The sequence below is a fragment of the Manis javanica genome, chromosome 11 (genome assembly GCF_040802235.1).
Source record: "Manis javanica isolate MJ-LG chromosome 11, MJ_LKY, whole genome shotgun sequence".
Classification (NCBI taxonomy): domain Eukaryota; kingdom Metazoa; phylum Chordata; class Mammalia; order Pholidota; family Manidae; genus Manis; species Manis javanica.
Genome location: NC_133166.1, coordinates 33,843,651 through 33,866,166, shown reverse-complemented (window position 1 = coordinate 33,866,166; position 22,516 = coordinate 33,843,651). Strand labels below are relative to the sequence as shown.

The 22,516-nt window shown below is 43.7% G+C and overlaps 1 protein-coding gene across 13 annotated transcripts in view; it reads right to left on the bottom strand.

Moving 5' to 3' along the window:
* BMAL1 (basic helix-loop-helix ARNT like 1) overlaps window positions 1-12,224 on the bottom strand; it is a 102,212-nt gene extending 89,988 nt beyond the window's left edge. For 9 of the 13 annotated variants that reach the window (XM_073216231.1, XM_073216230.1, XM_073216229.1 and 6 more), the window contains exon 1: window positions 12,077-12,224. The gene's annotated coding sequence lies outside the window, so the exon portion shown is untranslated. The remainder of the gene's footprint in view (window positions 1-12,076) is intronic. The other 4 variants (XM_073216241.1, XM_073216232.1, XM_073216234.1 and 1 more) reach the window with 4 other exon arrangements.
* Window positions 12,225-22,516: the final 10,292 nt, after the last annotated feature.

Below are 22,516 nucleotides of genomic sequence, written 5' to 3'. Positions count from 1 at the left end.
TGTGTGACAGCATGTCTGCCCTCCGAAAGTGCCTCCCGAAGACCCAGTGTTGCTGTGAGAAACCCAAACTCAGAGACAGGGGGCATTTAGGGTGACAGAAAGGGGAGGAAGAAGATTACGGCAGCTGTGAGTGAAGGCTCTGGAGAGAGACTGTCCTGGGTTTGAATCACAGTTTTTCCACTCACTGTGTCTCATCTGAAGCACCTCTGGGTCTCAGTCTCCCTAACAAGAAAGTGGGACTGACCTTGCTCACCCCAAGGGTGAGTATTAAAATGAGAAAAGGCATGTAGGCACTTAACACCGTTCTTGGCAGGTGGTAAATATGCAAAGGTTAAGTACTGCTATTATTATTGCTCTGGTTATTATTATTAAATACATCATCCAATACTAACAAAAGTTAAGACTTGGCAGATCTCTAGTCAAGACTTTGCTATAGGTTCTGTAACCAGGTGTCACCTGGGCAGCAGGCTGACTCACCCATTAGTCCTCCAGGCTAATCAAGATTCTTCTATATTTTTGCCTAATGCCCCAGTAGGTGAAACACTCAAGAATGTCCAACTGGCCAACTGGTTAGATCCTGCCACTTGTTTTTCTGGCTCTCAGATGCCCACCACTAGCTCGAGAGGTGTGCACAGAGGAGGACAGATTAATTTGGATAGCTGTGCCTGATTTTCCCATCTGTGCCCAGGCTGTGGTTCTCCGTCTATAATGGTGAAATATGTATGTCATCACCTCCTCACCTTTAAAATATGGCCCTATCCAGCAAAGTGAGGCCTGTCAGCACCCATCTGGTGGACAGCGCCACATCTCTAAACATGCCGTGGAGGCTGGGCCACTACCTCTGTACCCCCCAGGCTGTCCCTGTGAGGCCAGGACACCTTCACTATTAAAACCACAGCTGCTGCTCCCTTCCACCAGGGAGCAACTTCACAGCTTTCAAAATCCTTATTCTTTCCTTATCTCTCTCCAGTGTCAGAACTTCACTGTAAGGAGCTGGACAAGAAATATCACACCTGTTCCACAGATAAGGAATCAGCCATAGTTTGAGACATGAAGTGATTCAGCTTAGGCTAGTGGGTGCTGAGGTAGCGAAAGCAGCCTAGAATGCAGGTTATCTGGCTCCTAATCTGGTTTCTTTCCAGAAAATGTGGGTATTTATTTTTAAACATTCGACTTCCATAATGCGGCTTTGCGTCTGGTGAATTCATTAACCAAGGTATTCTTGGTCACAGTACAGTGCAGATTCACATACTTGGAAGCCACTCACACAGGCAGATGTTCCCCCGCACTCTAAAAATCTAAAGGGTGACTGAAAACAGCCATGCCTATTAACATAATTGACAATTAACTCCCAGTTCTGGCTCTCTCTCACCCTTGTGTGGATTCAGCTAGTAGCCTCCTATCAGTTCTCTGCTGCACTTACACTGACTAATGCTTTAGGGAGATTATTCTATATCACTAAAATAATAATTATAATCATAATAAAACAACTCTCGTGGTTCTCCATTATTACTAGTCTCTACTTCACTAGGTAAACTTTGAAACTTGCACCTTAACCTTGTTTCCCTTCTTCATCTACAAAATGAAGGAGTGGGCTAAACAGAAGCTTATTCACTGCCAGCTCTTGACTGTTAAGCCCCCAACCAAACCCAGATCCTGCATCTGGAGGACACTGGGGGACAGCAGAGTCTACTGGCCAAGAGCCTCAAGGGCCTGCGTTTTAAGCCTGGGTCAGCTACTTCTCAGCTGTGTGACCTTAGGCAAGTTACTGGATCACTCTGTGCTTCAATCTCCTCATCTCTAAAATGATGCTAATAATAGAACCTACTTCATGGGGTTTTGTAGGCATTAAATCAGATAATACATGTGAAATGCCAAAGACATCGTAAGAACTCTCTCTACATGTTAGCAATTATTATCATCTGAAATGGCATCCTACAGGCTTAGGCCTTCAGTGATTTTCCACTCTTAAATTTCCACCATGATTTAAGAACCCTCCGTTCTTGATAAGGCTGTGTCACTGAATACAAACTGGTTATTCCTACCTCTGTACTTTTAATTGTGCTATGTTCCCACATGCCCCTGGAAATATCTGTGCTACCTTTGCCTGTGAATCTAAATCCTACCCACCCTTGAAGGTCTGGATTACTTGACCATTTCCATGAAGCCTCCTCCCTACCAAGACACCTCATAAAGGCCTCTCTGGTCTCTGAACTCCTATAGCACTAACAGGTAGCCTAGACCACTTTATTGGCATTGGACTACATGGCCTTGGATCACCTTCTACCAGTAGATGAAACTGCAGACTTGTTGGCCAAAATAACTATTTCTGTTCTTCCTCTGAGTCTAGCATGGTGCCTGCTATATGGCCCTTCAGACGTGTGTTGACAGAACAAATAAAGTAGTACTGTGCCAAATACACAGTAAGTTTCTTTTTAGCTAATTGGCACAGCTATTGATAAGCTGCACTTTGAAGTCAATTAAAGATAACACAAAAATGAACATCAGCAGTTCAGGGACAATCATGACCAGTTAAGTCCTGACCATCAATAAAAGATACTGATACACATGGTGTGGGGGGTCACGGGGAAGACAGTGTAGCACAGAGAAGGCAAATAGTGATTCTGTGGCATCTTGCTACACTGATGGACAGTGACTGCAATGGGGTATGGGGGAGGACTTGATAATATGGGTGAGTGTAGTAACCACATTAGTTTTTCATGTGAAACCTTCGTAAGAGTGTATATCAATAATACCTTAATTTAAAAAAAGTAGATAATAAATAAATAAAATAAAAGATACTGATATCTTGCCAACCTAGAGAACAAGAAAAACACAGATGTCAAAAGGAAATGGTAACCTAGACTGCAAAGTACTTTGCAAGCCCAAGCCCATGAGCCTACATGTTAGAGAGAGAAGGGAAGTTGGGGTTTTCCCAAGCTGAATTCACTCCTTCTACAAATATTTATGCAGTGACTACTGTACTGTCTTAGTTGCTGGGGCTAGAGCAGAGAACAAAACAGACAAAAGTCCTGCTCATATTCTAGGTATAATGCCAATAACCTGCAAAATTCCTGCTTCATAGTCTAAGTCTAATGCCACCCTGTAGTTCTGAAGTGAAATCCACAAAGCAACAAATTCTCACACCAATTCTTTGCTATGCCTTCAAGTAAGGAAAAAAACAAAAAAATGGAACGTGCCAATCACAACTGACCAAACAGAGCAGTACTCAAAGTGCTCCTTCACTCCCACTCAGAAATCTACGGGGAAGCTTGCAACATAGGACTCTGCCCCCTAAGTCACATGAGCCCTAAATCCTTCACACTCTTAAGTCCCAGATGAGCTCTGCAATGGACTAGTGTCATTTAAATATCAAAACTCTCAAAATGGCAAATATGGCTACAATGTCAAAAATAAAACTCAAAGGTGGAAAGAAGGAAGGGAGGGCGGTCCTCAGTCAAAGGACCAGGTTGTTTTCACTACTGCAAAACCTGAGGTTCCTTTCTCTTTTGGAGCAGAAACCTCTTCTATCATCTGAAGCCTTAAAAAAAATTTTTTTTTCTTCCAGCAGGATACTGAAAATAGCTTTGCATTTAACATTTAAAATTGTTTTTGATCCCACATTCTTCCAGCTCTGCTCTCTTCTGCAAACTCATTCCATTCCCTAAGGGCACTTACAAGTATATTTCATAAGTAACAAACCATAGTCACCATTTTTATCCCTAAGAGTTAAAAAGAAAAACCAATTTACATAATTATATGGAAGATAAGCTGGCCAAGAACACAGGAGTCTTATCTGGACCAAAAGTTCTAGGACAAAATTTCTTTCAACTCATGAAGAAAGATAGCAGATCAAAATGAAGGCTCTGGCTGAATGAGGAACCCGCACACTGTCCACAGGGGGCTTTTCTCAAGGTCCTCGTCACTTGTGTGCCACCTACTTCTTCAAAAAGAAACTGGAGGTAGCCATTTGAGGGCAGGCTTCAGCAAGGAGATACATGTATGTTTTCCTATTATGGCAAGAAAATAGGATTTTACAGCCAATAAGGACCTGAGAAATCAAAGATCAATAAGGGCAACTTACAATTACATGGCAAGCAAGTGGCTGGGCAAAGACTGGACCCAAGGGCCTCCCCTGCTCCCAGTCCCAGAGTTTTCTTCACTTAACTGCCTTACTTATAACACATGAAACTAAATCTCAAAGGCACAAAGGTAAAAAATCCCTTAAAAATTTTTTTTTGACAGGCTGGAAAAATGGTAGGAAATGTGACTGAGGTAAATGGGTCCCCTTAATGCTAACAGTAGATGACCTATAATGCTATAGATGGTGGGGGTGGGGGGGTGGGGTCTGGCTTCAGAAGGCTTAATTAGTGCTCATGATGCTTTAGTACCAAACAGTACGGTTTCAGCTATAGTCAGCACTAAGTGGCTCTTGTGGACTCTCCTGGGAACTAAACTACCATCCAGTTTTTTTTTTCTATAGAAAAATTTATCCCAAGTTTCCATCAACGGCTTTACAAATGAATTTTGAACAAAACCTGTTTTTAAAATGGCTGTACATGTATAGCAGAATTCTGAGGTCTGAAGCTCTGCACTAAACATAACTAAAACAGTAATAGTTGATGGTACATGCGAGGACTGTTTTTATTTATGAGAAAACCCTTCAAACTTGATTTGTTTATACGCAGTATCATGTTTTGTCAAAAGCCTTCTGAGCAGGGTATTGTAAACAGCTATTTGTACAATGTATAACCAAGGACAAATGCTCCAATTCTGTATGCAAGCATTTACAGGGCTGTTCTAGCACTGAGCTAAGGGTTATGGAGAGGACAAAACATCTGTATGCAAGGAACTCATAATCCAGTTACATTGCCCTTTACTTTCCTCAAAAACAATCAAGCTCCTTCCAACCTCAGGGCCTTTTTACTGCTGTTCCCTCTTTCTGGAATACTTTCTCCTAGATCTTCCTGAGCTGAACTCAAAAGTCTCCTCTTCGGAGAAGCCTCCCCAGAGGACCTAGCTAAAGCAACCTCCTTCTCACCACTCATCCCACCTTCCTCCTTCCCACCATTCTATTACTTTATTCTATCCAGTTGCTCTCCACAGCGTCAATTACTACCAGGAGTTAACATATTTAACTGTTTATGGTCTTCTCCTCCTACTGGAACTCTGCGTGGTTCACTGTTGTATCTTCAGTGCTTAGAAAAGTGCTATGCACATCGTGGGCATCCAACTGAATGAGCAAATGAGTCTAGTTGGAGAGTGGGAAGTGAGGACAAGATAATTATTCATGAAACAATTAAAAACGAGAGGACTGGACGTCCTGATCAGATAGTATATAACATGCTGATCATGAAGTACCAGTGCTTCTGAATGACAGGCTGGCAATCAGAAGCTGAGAGAGTGTAAAGGGGGCCAGTGCTTGCAGAGGAGCCTCCCGAGCAGTGGCCCCCAGGCAGGACAACTCACAGACTGCGGCCTCAGCAAAGACAGGCAGCGGGAGGGGGACAGCGCAGGTGGCCCGGGGAGCGCAGGGCAGGGGCGAGCAGACTGGAACTGTGGGCCCTGGGCTCTGTCTGGGCACGGGGTTTGGGATGGAGAGCAGGGCCGGCCAGCAGGAGCAGACTCTGGAAAGCCTGCAAGACTGGACACAGGCATTTCTACCACAGATTGCTGACCACAGGGCTGTTCTTGGAAGGCAAAGTTGGCTATCATGTGGGAAGAAGTGAAGGAAGCAGAGGGTACAACAGAGAATGGGTGAGAAGACAACTTTACTGGCCTCAGTATGAGGTGGGGGAAAGCTTCTTCCCTCTGCCTATGTGCCAGAAAGATATAAGTGAATGAGATGTTATGGTATTTTACCCCCTAAAAAAAGACAATTTCCAGAGTATTTCACAACAGCATTACATAACAGATTCAGGTCAACTTCTCATACATCCTAACCTTGGAGCACTCAAGGAGGATAACAGAGGCTCATAACAAGAGTCTGAGGGCTGAGCATGTCTTTCCAGGCCTTCCAAATCCAAGATTAATTATATTCAATATAACCTGTGTTCGTTATCTTTTTATTCTTTGGGGAAAAAAGTGGTATCAAGTTTCACTGTGCAGTATATATTTGAACATTATATAACATTTTTATGTAACAGGTTCTTGACATAGGACAATGTTTCCCTTACTATCTAAATATATGCGGGCAACAACTGGCATTAAAAAAATTTATACACCAAGACTGGAAATCTGTCTTCTGGGTAAGGAGCTGAGGAAAGAAGGAAGAAGGTGAGAGACTCCTGCAAAGGCCCCCCTCCCCAGTGAGGAGCTCTGCAGATGGCTGTGATGGGAGCTGGGGTAAGGATGCCGTTTGGGGGTTCATCTCACACATGGAGCTGCCTGGAAAGCGGCTGGCTGAGCACACGAGGCCCATGTCACAGCCATGCCGCAGAAAGGCAGGAGGCAGCAAGAGAGACAGAAATGCACACAGGATGTGAGGAGAGTGCTCACAAGCCCTTGGAACTGCTTCTAGGACAAGACCCAAACATGCATCCCCACCACAGAGAACTCAGTCCTGCTTCAAGGGAGATGCACATCACATCTGTCAATTATGAGACTGGTTGCCAGTCACTGGGGGCCTACTGGGCTCCTGGCATAGCACCGGTGCCTCAGACTTGGGATCTAACGAAGTGGTTCCCCTCCAGCAGGTATCTACTACAGGGGTTAGGAGCAGACTCGGAGTCCCTGAACACAAATCCTGCCCTGCCCATACCAGCTGAGTGGCCTTGGGCAGCTTACAAAACCACCTCACTTGTAAAATAAGGATAATCATCGCACCTACCTCCTAAGGTTGTTATGAGGATTAACAAGTTAATAAATGTAAGGTGACTAACCTATATGCCAGCACATACAGAGTGCTTGATAAATGTTAGCTGCTATTACTAATACTAATGATCATCATCATTAGTATTCCTATTTTGCAAACATGGTAAATCAGACTCAAAGAAGCTATCTTGCTTAGGTCACACATTTCAAACAGTAGTTGAAAACATAAATATGTGTAATTGTTTTACTCAGTATATATACAAAATCCAATGGATGAAGTATTGACAGGGTATTAAATTAGGCAGACCATCCATCCCCTTCTTTAACCAGGCTGGATAAACATTAGTTTATACTATTTAAAATTACAGCATGCACTAACATAAAAATAATCTCCCATCATATATGCCAGCACTCAACACTCTTATGAAGCAAAGATGACTAAAGTTTAGCCAATCTCATCTCCCCAAACAGTAACACCCCAACTCAAACCCTCCCTTCATTTAGACCTAACTATCCATGGCCATGTCTTCCTGTGCCCCTGGTGCACCCTCCTCTCTTGTCCTCGCCTCTCCACAGCGGTGTCCCCCTACCCTCCCCCCCCCACCTGCTTAGTCACTGAGAGCTGGTCCCAGCCCATCTCCTTCTCCTCAAGATCAGGACCTGGGATTGGGCAAGCACACCCTGAAGGCTCCCTGTGCTTGCGATTTTGAGAAACCAAAGTGAACTCCCTGCAGAGTGTTTGGCCTGAGCAGAAAGGTGAGATATTCCCAGAGACAGCCAACATGATACAGGATGCAGCAGTACCAAGAGAATGAGAGCTAGATCAAGGGCTGGTGGCCACAGCTGCCAGCCGGGGGGGAAAGAAAAGCCAAATGGAGACCTAGCCCCTGCCAGCCCAGCATTGGAGCTAGTCTTAAAGAAAAGCAGGATTTGGGCACAAGAAGGCTGGGGCATAGACTGGGCTAAGGGCTGGTCCAAGGAATGGACAGCCCTTTGGTTTGACTGGACAGTCCTGCACACACAATGAGGCCTGGCAGACGGCAGGCTGGATATGGAGGGGCAAGAAGGCACAGCACCACTAGTAGCTGACATGCACTGAGTGCTTATGATGTGCCATGAATAGCTTCACGTACTTCTGAGGGTTTAACTCAGTTAATCCACAACACTGAGGTAAGGACTATGTAGTCCCAATCTTATAGATGAAGACATCAAGACATAGAGAACAAAGCAACTTGACCACAAGTCATAAAATCAGTAAAGAGCAGTTAGGATGTGAAATCTAGCTCTAAAGTCTGTGCTCCTAACCGTCTAACCCAACTGGCTCTCAGGACAGCTTGGGGGTGAAGAGGCACAGGCTCCAGTCAACCCTTCATTGTGACAATGAAGTGAGGCATTGTTTGCAGACAGTTTGCAACCTGTACCTCCAAGGCCACAAATGCTGGCTCCACGCTGCTGTTACCATATACAACGGACCTGCTAGCAGCTGAAGCAGGAAAGACAGATCAGGACTGGAAATGGGGCCCTGGGTGAGAGGGGTAGTGTGAAGAGTGGAGGCCAGGACACCTGTCTTTAGGGTGTGCAGGAAGAGAATGAAGCAAGCATCTTGAAACAAAGGCTACGGGAGGAGGGGAATGCAAAGAAGAGGAAAAGACAGGCAGAATAAAAGCAGCAAAGATGTCAAGAACAACCATTCTGGACAAACAGGCTCCTGGAATTCAACACTTAAAGTTTTTGGAGATCTTTGAGAGGAAATATAAAGAAGAGTGGTAGAGAGAGAAGCCAGAGGGCAAGAGCTAAGGATGGAGTAGAGAGTGCAGGGGTGAATGCTCATAGCCTTATAAGAGGCTGCCAGGCAGAGAAGGGAGACTCAGGTACCATATGTAGACTCATGAATGCTGCCTGCTACACACAGGCCCACAACAGGTCTGTTTTTCTCCTTTCCATCCTTCCTCTCCTAATCAAGGCAAAGGCTTTTCTGGGTTTGGTGAGGAGGTTGACAACAAAAAGCATGAAGGGTATTCAGATGGCAGGACCCTGGCAGTGATGGGAGGGCATGGCAGCAGGCACTGAGGGAGGGCTTCCTCTGTACCAGACATTTTACAAGCATCATCATCCTTGATCCTCACAGACTCCATGGGGCAGGCACATCTTTATACTACAGAGGAGGAGCCTGCGGTCAGAGGAGTCAAGCACTTGTCCAGGGCCACACAGCCAGAACCCAAGTCCCAGATCCTACAGAGTTCAGGCTCCTGCCCAAAGTGAGGGTCCAAGAAAAGGGAACAGAGAAGAGATTCACCTGCTTTTTCTGAACTGGGAGGAGAAGAGGAGACATGGGGAGATGAGACAGGACATTTTGAGCAGAAAGGAAGAGGTGAGATGCTGAGGGAGCTAAGCAGTCAGAGCAATAGTTTCAAGAGAAAAGGAGGAGGAAAGCCAGGGTGGATGTTTGGGGTAAGTCCAGGTTTTGCGATAATGTAGCAATGAGGAAAGACAGGGCTGTAGAGAAGAGTGACATGCTTGCGTTTCTGCATCCTAACTAAACATCAGGGTCTAGAAAGGGTTTTTCAGGGAAGGTACACACTTCCCTGAAAGTGTCTGCCATGACGATGCTTTAAGCACTACCTGTAACTGTAACATCGTATGAGCAGAATTTCTTTCTTTAATACTGACTTTCTGCCACCACAGAGAGTGTTGATGATAGGATCACAAATAGAAGAAAGGCAGCAACAGAAGGAAGGCAACTCTTAGCCAAAGAGAGGTAGTAAATATTTAATTTTTACACATTCTTAGCATTTTTGTTGAAGCGAAGTCTTTCTACAGTGATAGTCCACCATTTGGTGTATAAATTGCATAGAATTGGGGGTATGGAGGGATAAATATGAAAGCACAGCCACTTCCTTTTCCTCCCTGTGGTAGGCAAAAACCTCTTCTGCAAATAGCAGGCCAACTCCTGAGTAGTCATCATTTTATAAATCATTTGAAATGAATGCTTTAAAACCCCATATGTTGATCTGCTTAAGTTTCCTATGAAAACAGGACTTCAGCTTAGATGTTCTGCAGGTTCCAGCAGATAAATACCAAACTGAATTCAAATGTATTAAATATTTAGAGGCACACAGAACTTTAGAACACACATAACCTTTGAGATTACCTAGTTCAACTGTTCCACTTTCCTTCTCAGGCAAATAGAACCCAGAAAGATTCAATGCGGTGTCCCAGGTGGCACAGTCACAAAAGCCCAAGTGTGGGCTAGAACCAGGATTTTCTCTCAGGCTAGTGCTCTTCACACCTGCTTCTCTCTCTCTCTCTTCCTTTTTTTAAACATTAGGGGTTGAACTAAGGTACAAATTTAACTATATTTTAAATTTATTATGATGATGATTATTCACTGGCTATATTTACAATCAAAACCAAAATACCTCTACCAATCCAGCTTCAGATGATACAGGCAATTTCAAATGCTGCCCAGGAAATTTTAAGTCCTTCTAAATATGTTCAACACATTTTAAAGTGAACTTGGTAACAAAGCATGGATTGAAAGATTCAGTTTTGTGTTTTAAATAATATTTTGGGGTTTCATTGATATAGAAATAAAATTTAACAGCAGTGTGTTTGTTTTTTTTTTAAGTCTTGCAAGCATGGAAAGCAAGAGATTATTCAAAACTGCTCAGGAGAAGCAATGATTATTTTAAGCTCATGATTCACCAGCACATTAATTAAAAACTCCACCAACCAAAATTGACAGATTCTTATATCAATGAGACCATAAGAATTAAAATAATAGTTGTCATATAAAAATAGATTAAAGGGGGTAACAGCAGCAGATGTCAGACGGACAAATGACAAGCAAGTGTTGTGGGAAATGAGATGTACCTAATGGGCAGCCTCAGTGGATTTTTTTTAAAGGTCCGGGAAATACAGGTACAGCTAAGAAATGCCAAATCTTATTTCTGGAAAGTAAGTGATAAAACTTGGCTAATGCTGTGCTGAGGGTTAACTACGTTAGCGGGGAGAAGAGACCGCAAGCGCCCAAGTGCCAAAACGAAGCTAAGTGACCGGGAAGGGGCCAAGGAGTGGAGGGAAAAGGGAATAGAGAATTTGGGGCGAAGAGTGAACTGTCTGCCTGATCCTCCACTGGCCAGCACAAACTTGACAACGGACGCCAAAATCGAGGGCAACCCTTCCTTCCCCAACGCCTGCCCCCAGCACCCGAGGCCAGCTCGAGAACCCTCAGGGTGACTGACTTGCGCCTCACAAGCTCGGCATTAATTTCTATTCTTCCACTTATTCCTCTGAGCAAAGGCCAGCTCTCTCAGCTGTTAACTCCCGGTAATCGCGAGCGGGTGTCTTTTTCTTTTCTGACATCTGTCAAACCCAGTGCTAGAGCCAACCTTGCTGCGCCCTCGCAGGGCGCCAGGGCTCCAGGGCTCTAGGGAGGACGGCGGGACCACAACTGCGCGCCGGCACATCCCCGCGCCGTCGGGCACCTGCTCGCAGACAAACGGGGGATCCTTCCAGGGCTGCTTAGAACCCAGACGGCGCAGGCCGGACCAAAATTCGCAGGCTGGGGTCATCCCCATCTCGGGCCGGGGATTCCCGGGTGCAGCGCCAGACCCCGCGACAGGGCCGAAGGGGAGGGCAGGCTCGGACTCCCCAAGCCCGACGGAGACGCCCTCCCCGCCCCCACCCAGCCCCGCAGGCTCCCGAAAGGGAAGTGGAGAAGTGGGGGAGGAACGGCAGAAGTGGCATAGCTCGCCCAACGCCCTTGGGGAGCAGCTGTCAAGGATGGGACCCCTCGGGGATCCCCGCAGGTCCCGGGGACATATCCTAGAGCTAGCCCTGAGACGGGTCATTGCTCCCGAAGGGTGGAGCTGTCCCTTTAAGAGGCAGCTGGCTGCTTCTAACCCCGTCAGGTAGCGATGCCCGCCGAGGGGAGATGGGTACTCCCGCGGACACTTTCTCGGGCCCTTTAAGGGCGCCGGCGGCACCTCTGCCCGCCCTACCCTGCAGCGCCAACCCCCCCGAGGAAGGATGGGGGCGGACGGGCGCGGCGCCTTTAAGGGGCGCAGCCTCCCCACGGCCCGGGTGGGGGCAGGGAGAGGGCACGGGCCCTTTAAGGCCGGCAGCGGGCACGTCGGGCAGGGTTCCTCGGCTGCCAGGCTGCGCCCCGGGCGGCGGAGGGCACCGCGCCTGCCAGGGTGCTAACATCCCCCGACGGGGTGGCCGGGGCTGCGCCGCTGGCTGCGGCCAGCCCGACACTCACCGTGGCTCGCCGGGAGCACCCGCGCCCGCGCCCGCACTCAGATCCCGCGGCGGCGGCGGCGGAGAGTCCGGCGCGGGTAAACAGGCACCTCCGTCCCTGACCTACTTTCTGCCTTCCCTAAATGTCGCACCACTAACCTACTTTCCGACCAATCCGCTCCCCGCCGGCCCAGGCCCGGCCCCCCCGCCCACCAATCGCTGTGCCCAACCCCCCTTCCCCGCCCACCAATGGAGGAGCCGCGGAGCCCGGATACCTGCCTCTTCCCGCCAGCCAATCCATGTGCCCGAAGGGAGCCGGTCTCGGCCGTCGCTTCAGACCAATCCGCACACGGCTTGGCGCCCTGCTGGCCAGTTGTGAGACGTCTGGAGAGGCCGCTGACCAATAGCAAGGCGGTAGGGGCCGGTTTACCTGCTATTTTCCCGCCACCAATCGTTTGACTCACAGAAGCGCACGCCCCAAGAAGAGAACCAATCCACGCGCTTTCCCTTGATTTTCTCGCCTCTGCCCTCTCTTTTTCCCCTCAGGTCTCCGGTTCGCGGTGGCCACTGCGGTTGTGGGTGCTGCACTCTTCCTCGTAGCCTGGGATGTCTCTCTTCTTTGGGTCCCTGGCTTGCGTTTGGCTCACCGGTCTCGCCCCTGTTCTTTCCACTTCTTCACTCGGGGCACGCTAACTAAAAACAGCATTTCCTCACTCGCCTCCCTCCAACTCCATCTAGGAAACCAATTTTAGGAACACCGAGTGCCAGACCCTTCTTCCTAAAACACCCTAGTTTGGCAAAGTCCAAACGAGAGAACGAATACTTAGTATTTCTAGAAGGCTTTTCCATCCTAGTATTCTTAACGTTCTTTCGTTCGTCCTGACCTCCAAGCGTCACGTTGGAGCTGTCATTCTCGCTGTTCAAAAGAGAACGCTCAAGCCTGGAGGGACTCCATTGCTTTTCCTTCCGCTGACTGGGTTTCGACCACCTACTGTGTGGCAGACACTGTCCCAGGGGGCCCGGTCTCTACTCCAAAAGCTGTCCAGACAGAAGAAAACAAATAGTTACAGAAAATAAACATTTCATAACAAGATACTATTGGGTTATTTAGAGGACAGAAAATTTTTTATTTTTGCAACTCAAAGCACTTAGCAGAGGGCCTTTAGCTCAAAGGACTCCCATACCTTTTAGATGTTAAACCCTTCTAGATGTTAAACTCCGTGAATACCAGGACGGGTGTCTTCTGTTCTGTTATACTAGCCCGCTTTCCTTTAACGCCTAAGGAGTGGAGGTAGAGAGGTCACCTAGCAATTGTTCTGTAAATGTTTGATGACTACATATGTGAAGAAATGGAACTAAATCACTGCGCTGAGTTCTGTGATCCAGAATAGCCCCTATGACTAGAATTCTAGCCTTGTTCCTTGAACACAGACCCTGCATTGTAATCGTTGTAAAACCGTTGTGGGTCCCCAGCCCATTGCCAGACACCGAGTGGGTTGCCCAAGTGTGCTTGTGGCATGAATGATGGACCTTTTTTGAAGTCAGCCGATTTCCTTGGTAGCTAACTACTTTTTTAAAGTTTACATGCATGTGGTATCATTTCTCTTTGCTTTGTCTCTGCCCTTATTTCACGGAGACCCCTCTCTGTAAGTGAGATTTCAGCAAAACACTTGACAAGATATTGTGGCCAATATGAAGAAATATGAGCCTAGATTTTAGTGTAGTTAATTGGACTGGTTAAGTAACCATAACCTAAAGATGCTGATTAATGAACCCATGTAGACCTGAAGGAAGGGTGGGTGGAATTAACATTTGTACAGTGTCTACTATATGCTAAATACCCTGTGTCTTCTCCCTTAATTCTCCCTACCCCATTTTACAGGTCAGGAAACTGAAGCAGAGATTAACTACCTGGTCCAAGGTCACACATTAGGATGCAGAGCCATAATTCAAACCAGGCTTTTTTGACTTCAAAAGTTTCATACTGTACCAGTTACTATCAGGACGACAGAAGGCTCTCTCCAGGACCCAGACTTCAGGGCTTTAATCAGTGCTCTGACTGAAAACCCAGAAGATTTGCATCACATTTCCAGATGACACATGCCAGGAGAAGAAGCACTGTTACCTAACATAAGGCAAAAGCTACATTGGAGCAATGGGCTGGCTCTAACAGGGATCAGTGTGGGGGTCCCACCCTGGGAAACCAATTACTGACAGGCAGGCTGGAGCCAAATGTATCTTAACAAATTCATATAGGAGCAAAACTAAAGGGTCTTAGGTGACAGAGAACTCCATCTGAGTCTTCAGTGATGTGTGGCTGCCAAAAGGAGTAAGTGCTGTCTTAGGCTGCCTCCATAGAAGTCTGATACAAAGCAAGGTGGGTGTTATGGTGCTGCTCAATGCTGGTCATTATGCACTTCGAGTACTGTTTCCAACCAAGGTTTGGCAAAGAAAAATTATCTACATGCCCAAGGAGAGGGACCAGGATGTAAAGAGACTGGGAACTGTGTCATATGAAGGAAGATTAAAGAGAGCAGAAGGTTTTGCCCTGGGGGGGGGAGGTACGAGCTAAGCTGTCTTCATATATTTGAAGAGCTGTCATATAGAAGAGGAATTAGACTTGTTCTTCAGGGTTCTAAGGGGTAGGAGGGGGACCCATGGGTAGACAGTCTAGAATGAAATAATATGAAGTGTTTTCTAACAATTAGAGCCTCCTTTGCCTTGATAAGTTGAGTTTCTTGTCACAGAAAGTGTTCCAGTAAGAACTGGATGCCATGTGGTGGGAGGGGGGCTGGAATAGGTGTCCTTTTAGGACTCTGTCCCCTGAGATGATGTGTTCTACCCTCATACCTTGGTTTTCCTCTTTTAAAGTTTATCACCCTGACTCTTCCTACCCTTAGTGGCCAAGCTACTGTTTCTTCTCACGTCAGTCTGTTCTTCCCCATGGCATTATATTTTCCCTGTTGGAGATCCCAACAACCTCCATCTTCCACCGTACTGACTTCTCTTTTATTTTTACCTGAAGTTTTAATTATCAGCTGTTAAAGTGAAAATATATCCTCAACCTAAAATTCCCTGGACATAAATAGAATCACTTAGATAAAAGGGAGGGAAAAGAAAACATTTATTGAACACCTACCATGTGTCAGGTGCATTAAATACATATTTAATATAATCCTCACATTAATCTCAACAGGTAAGATGTTCACTCTCCATACTTGCTAGCTGAATGACTTTTATCCTCTAATTTAACCGCTTTGTACTTCTGTTTCCTCATCTGTCATATGGGGATAATATAGTATCTCCTTCACAGGATTTTTGTGAGAGTTAAATGAGATAGATAATAAATAGGAAGCCCTTAGCACAGTGCCTGGTGCATAGCAAAAATTCAATATATATTAGGTTAGCAAGTCTATGAAATAGATATTTACTGTTCCCATTTTATAGATAAAGTTTGGATAAAGTAGTGTGAACCACAGTAGTTCCCCAAACTCTGATCCAATGATCAGGTCCATTAGAATTAACTGAGGAGTTTTAAAAAATACAGATTCCCATGTCCTAATCTGGAAGATTCTGATTCAGTATCATCTTTGGGATCTGAGATACAATCAAATTTGGGAACTGCTGGTTTACTGGAATAAGCACAGGCTCTGAAGTCAAACAGAACTGAAGTCAAATTCCAGGAGGCTGGGTTGAATGGAGAAGCCAGTGGCAGGACCAGGAAGTTGTGCCATTGTGCTCTCTCTGGAAGGAAGTTGAAAAGTCCTGAGATGGCCATGTTAAAGTTCTTGTGGCCAAATAGAAATGTGTTGCTAAAAATAATAGTAATAACAACAACAGTATTTACCACAGGTTCATGTGTCAAGCACTGTTCTAAGAGCTTTATGTGCATCACCTCATTCAATGCTCACCAATTCCTGCAAGGTAGGTACTTCTACTCCCATTTTACAGATGCAGACACTGAAGCACAGAGAGCTCCTGAAATCTCAGGCTACTTAGGCAGTCTGACCCCAGAGCTCACACTCTCAACTATTTCCGTAAATCATCTCTTGCTTTGGACAATTCCTTTGGAAAACAAAGAAACTTCATATTCAAGAGACATAGATTCAGGAGTCATCAATTCAAAGGTGTTGAGTATTATTCAAAAATAATTCTTCAACTGATTGGGATTTCATGGAGAGAAAAGGAGAATACCCAGGAGTGTGCTTCAGGGATAGAGGTGTGGTCTCACACTTAGAGAATGGAAGACACAGAAGTCTCTTGAATTAACTGAAGCCCAAAGTTGGGGGGTTTATTTGGGAGGAGGCAAGGGTATCTCATGGAACCCTAGAGGAAGAAGCACAGCAAGTCCTCACAATGGACAAGAGCTGAGGTCTCATTAGGCATGAAGCAGCTCCCATCTCCTCCTCTCTCTGGGGTCTTGTGGCCTCCGGACTCATCTTATGTCTACCTATGTGCTTTATGATGCTCTTTCTCTGTAGCTCTTCAGCTTGCACCCCATTTGTATATGACCCTTCATGAATGCTCTCAACTGCTGAGAGGGAGAAGGAGGAGAAGAGAGGGAACAGCAGAGTTTCAGACAGGCAGTTCTTAAAGTGGGGGCATGGCTGAGCAAGATTCCCCAGAAGGTGTGTACTGAAGTGAAAGAAGAATCAGAACAAGAAAAACACAGAGAATAAGAGCGAAAGAAGGGAAAGGCCAGATTTGGGAAACTTTGGGAGAAAGTCTCAACAGACAGGTTTAGACATAAGAAAAGGGAACCTTACGCTTGGGAAAAAGGTTTTGGCTAGAACAACAAAGAGATGTGACTATAACAAAGCTGTTTTACTAACACTGCTTCTAGAGCCAGAAGACCTACTGTAGATACTGGGGAGATGAGGGACACAAATGAGCAAAGACTACATGGCGCCAGAGAGTATAAATCACCTTTTGAAGACATTTGTTGTTTAAGGGAAAATCAGAAAAAGAAGTATAGCTACCTCTTAGCAGCCAACCCACTGAAAGTGGTTTATGTTTATTTGTGTATGTGCGTTTTGACTTTTTAACCCAAGTTGACACATCTGCACATACAAAAATGGGAATTTTAAAAAATCAGGCATCAAAGGGTTAACCAGTTTATAACTCTTTCATCTGTGTTTTAAAAGACGTTCCTTGATTCTTTTTTGAATGGGATGGTCATAGCAGCTCAGAATGGGAGAGCAGTCATACCTCATTTGGAATGTGTCTTAGACCATGTAATTAGGCTATACACGACATCTTGCCTGCAGACATGGCCAAGATTCCAGAGATTTTGGTGCTCAAATGTCAAAGGGGCTTTTCCATTTGGCGAAGGATGTTTGCCAGAGGGAGCTAAAGTGACCACATCGCTACTCAACAGAAATCTTGAAGAACAAATGGACACTGTCTTCAAAAAACTGGCCTAGTTTTTACCCAGCTTTGCTAAACTGAAGAGCACTAAAATTCACACACTGGATTAAATTTTTAAAAAGAAGAATCTATTTGAATTACTTAAGCAAAGTGAAGTGCTTTCTAGTCACTGAGAAATGTATTAACTCAAAAAAAATTTACAGTATGCTTTCAAAAGAGAAGATGAATTGGGGTGGGGGATGGACAAAGGCAGTTGACATTACACATTATCAAGGCATACTACAAACTGTGGTAATTAAAATCATATGGTATTGATTTAGAAACAGACAAATAGGTGAATGAAAAGGCAAATCATCCAGAAATAGACCCAAGGGACATGAAAATCAAGTATAATATATAAAGGTAAATTTTAAATTTGGAGGAAAAAAGATGGATTTTTCAATAAATGTTATTAAAACAACTAGTTAGCCATATGGAAACACATAAAGCTTGCTCTCTACCCTAATTCTTACACTAAAACATAACCTGCTGCTACTTAGGATTTAAATGTAAAGAGGGAAATCTCTAAACGCACTAGAAGAAAATATGGTTACATTTTTACAAACTTGAAAGGCCTTTCTAAGCTTAAACCAGAGACTATAAAAATAAAGGTGGATTACACAAACACATGCATACACATGCACACATACCATCAACAAAAGTAAAGGACAATCAGCCAACAGGTCCACAACACACTACTAAGAATGCTATGGGTGGGGACTTGATACTATGGGTAAATGTAGTAAGCACATTGTTTTTTCATGTGAAACCTTCATAAGAGTGTATATCAATAATACCCTAATAAAAAATTAAAAAATACAAAAAGAATGCACCATTCACATTACAATTAAAAGGTCAGAAGTTGGGGTAGAGAAATGTTAAGCAATGCTTCTAGGGGCATTATTTAAACCTGTCATTCATAATAGAAGAATTACTTTTTTTAAAGCGTTACTCATTGTGAAGTGTCTTCATTGGCCCTCTCTTTTTTTTTTTAAGAATTAAAGTCAATAATCCCCAAGCACTATCCCAAACAACAAACCTGCTCAGATCCTCTGCAGCAACTCTGGGTCCTTTACTTCACTCATATAAAAGCCACTGAGTCAAAATCTGAGGAAAATTCTCATCTTACACAGAGATGTGTGCTTTACAAGAATGATTGCTACTTAAATCTCTCCTTTCTTTTTGTGTTAAAAAAAGAAAGACAAGAACAGGCATTGTTTCTCTTTTCTTTTTTTCAGGTTACAAAATCAATATATGTTTGTGACAAAAAACTTGGAAAACACAAATATGAAGAAGGAAGTTATTTTTACTTTCTTTAATCTCACTGAGCAGATATAACCTGTAAAAATATTGATGTTTTTTTGGTCAAATTTTCTTTGCAGTTATATTTGGACCTTTTATCACACTGAAATTTCATTTGGCATGCTGCTTTTTAAAATTAGTCTCTTTAGAATATTTCCCCATGCCTTGAAGCCTTCTTCTACAACGTATGTCCAATGGCTATGAGTATTCCATTGCACGGAGGAACCACACGTCATTACGCAAAACTCTCACACTGTTTCTAAATTTTTCTCTGTAATAAGTGGTTTGAAGTAGAGTATGGGTTTGTGGGATGGGCCCGTGGTATCCCTACCCTACATCACCACATTATGGAGTTTCAAAGACTCAGCTGGTATAGACAAGGAATGAAACTCCCTATTTTTTCTTGTAAGGTTTTGGTGTTTCTCCTCCTCCTACTGCTTCTCTCTCTCTGTCATAATCGTATGTGAAGGACACAAGAACATTTATATGTAGTCCAGTTCAAAACAAAACAGGACCATAGCTTGATACGTAGTCTCTGGAAATTTTATTTCCCCCATTCTGTGTCTCAAAAGGCACTCCCACTATCAAAAGGATAGATTGACAATAAAACTTACTGTAAATAAAGATACTCAAATTTTGAGTACAAATAGAGGCACGTAGTTTTGACTGTAGTGTTATTATTTCTGCCCCATATGCTGTGTCTTCTTTTGTTCATCTACTGCTAACTCATTTCTTTGTACATTTGTACATATGCCAGAGAGGGACAAGGACATATGGTCAAATGATGTTATTTTGTAGCCCTGGGCAGAATAGAGAGGTGACAAAGTCGAAGTCATCAGCAGAACAAGGTTGTACAGTGACCGCTCTGCTTACACATTCCCCTCACTATGAGTGCTTTTGTCCACATGAATATGGCTCACACCTGCTTTGCTGCTTGAAGGTCACTTCCTCAGGGAAGCCTTCTGTACTTCCTTCCTTGGAGGACTATCACACTTGTCATTTCTTGTCTTCCCATGAACTCATGAGGCTCATGTCTCCCACAGGTGTCAGAGTAGCTGTTCATTCACAAAGCAAATACTGTTTGAATGAATAAAAAAACAAAGAGATATAAAAGTGAGCTGTACTTCTTCCAAGGATACACACATCTCCTTCCATAGACAAAGGTAGGAATCACTCCCTTCACTTACCCCCCAATCAGAGAAAACTCCCCAGACTACCCTTTCTAAAATAGCAGCCACCCCATTTCAGCCCTGTCATTCCCTCCCACTCTCTCTACCTTTCTTGACTTTTCTTTATAACATTTACCCACTACCTGACATTTTGTTATGTATTCTTTTTTTTTTTTCAGTGTATGTTCTCTGCAATAAGTCTGTGAGGGAAAGGGTATTTTTGCTGCCATGTCTTTCACACCTAGAATAGTCTCTGGCATAGAGCAGGTGTGCAAATATTAGTTGAATGAATGAATGAATGAGATTCCAGAGCACAGCACATTGGGCCATTTTGGTTTTCTGAGTGGCCATATTAAACTTCAGCAAAATCCACTACATTATAATATAAAGACAAAAGAATAAAAAGTATTTTCTCCATTTTTTCCTTCAATTAGTTGCATTGTTCCTATCATTTGTTAGCCATTTTTAGGGTCACCACTATCAAAATCTTTATGTTTTATCACCTAGTAGTAAGTTGACAGTATGTTTGAATAAAGTATTTCACTGGCTATGAAAAGAAATAAAACAACAAACTTTTCTGACAGTTATCATGGGAATGTTGTTTTTTGTTTGTATTGTTTTGTTCTTTGATCAGAGAGTCCGGCAAGAAGGGGTAAGAGATTGATTTACCTTTGAGAAAATAAGTTGTTGTATCAATTGAATATTATGCATCATTTAAAAAAGTTAAATATGAAGTTAGACCATAAACACCTGAAAAAGTAAAAACGTTATAAATAATGCTACATGAAAAATAAGATCCCTGACATATATAGAATAAATTACATATAAAATTTGTAAGTAAGATAAGTAATATGGCCAAAGCTGTAAGCACCTATAGAGATATGTTAATGATTTTATTGAAAAGGTCATAGGACAAACTTTCTACAAAGTTGTTTATAACACTAAAATAATTTTGAAAGGAAACCAGGAAAGCCAAATGTCCCAGAACACTTTTTGTGTTCTCTGGCACCGCTTCATGTTATTCTGGTTTCCTCTCCTTAGTGTAACTCACCAGTTATCCGCCCTCAGACTGGGTAGACCTTGAGATAACTTGCCCTGGATGAGCTAGGATTCCTGGGAAATTCCAAAGGGATCTGCTCTTAGGCCTGGGATCCCGTTTTTGTCTCAACAAACTAATTGAGAAAAACCAAGAGATACATTGTCAACGTCTAGTTCCAAGATGAATTTCAAAATACCTTAGAGTATATTGTGGTGCTTAGCATTATTTTTATTTTCAGATATTCTCCAGCTTGAAGCTCTGCTTCTGGGGGAGACTCCCGGCCACACAGGAACTCCTGGACCTGCTAAGGAGCTAAGGGACATCCACTTTGTAACACCACAACCCCAGGTCATTTTCTTTTAACCAAGAGTCCCAGTCTGGGCCCCAGAGAGAAAGGTATATTTTCTCCCTGAGGCCTCAGTTTCAGTGATTTCACAGGTCCTAAGGACAGCAGGTTTTCGGAAATGAAAGTGACTAGCTCTTCTCACATAACCCTTCTGTCCTTTACTGGTCCACTCTTTTCCCTATCATAGGGTGCCATATTGGCATCTCGGAAGGTTGGTGGTGACTTCTGGGATATTACGCAGTTTAGGAGTTAACCTTTCCTACTAGGCAAAGCTAAAATAGTTGTCAACCTCTCTATTAAAATCATATTTCCTCCTCCACCCCTGCCTAATCCTAGGAGTTAACAATATATCTGATAAACAACAGTTTCATTGTAACCAGGGAAAAAGAATACATTAAGACTCTCAGTCTATTTAATACTTGAGACCAGGATTTAAGCATCCAGCTGTCTTCATTTGCAAGGCATCAAATATTTTCATATTCCACAAATGGGGCTACTGAACAATGATGAATGAATGAAGTACAATGCAGCTATTTTTAGTATGGTAATTGTAATTAAAAGGCAGCGGAATGATAATCTTGCCCAAGCATGTCTGAGATCTCCTTTCCATTTTCTCAAAACAATACTTTCTATGTCTGGCTGCAGAGACTTGTTGCTTGTATTCCTTCTTGTGAAGAATAGGTAACTCGACATTCTTCTAAAATCAAGTGAGCAGTGTGTCTGAAATTGTGGTTTTGGCTAGACACAACCCTCCCTTCTCCATTTCTTCATTTATACATTCTCGGAGATGAAATCTCTTTTCTATAGATAGTGGTAAGTTACCATGAGCCAAATCAGTTTCTAAGGAAAGCAATTCTATTATCTATCTCTACATTTTTTTAAAACTTTAAGATAGTTTATTATTATTGATTAAGAAAAGACAAGGACATACCTAATAATAAAAACACTTTTATTGTGCTCTGTATATTGACTCAAACCAACACCATCAACACAACAACCCTAGAGGTAAGTTTCTATTTTATCCTCATTTTATAGATGAGGAAACTGATGCATTGAAAAGTGAAGTAACTTGTCCAAGGTTCCTAACAAGTAAATGACTGAACCAAAATTTAGAGCCAGATATCTGGCTCCAGAGTTTCTGCTGTCATATACTGTGAGAACAACAGCAGCCCTGGTATCTAAGCATTGTCCCACTTTACA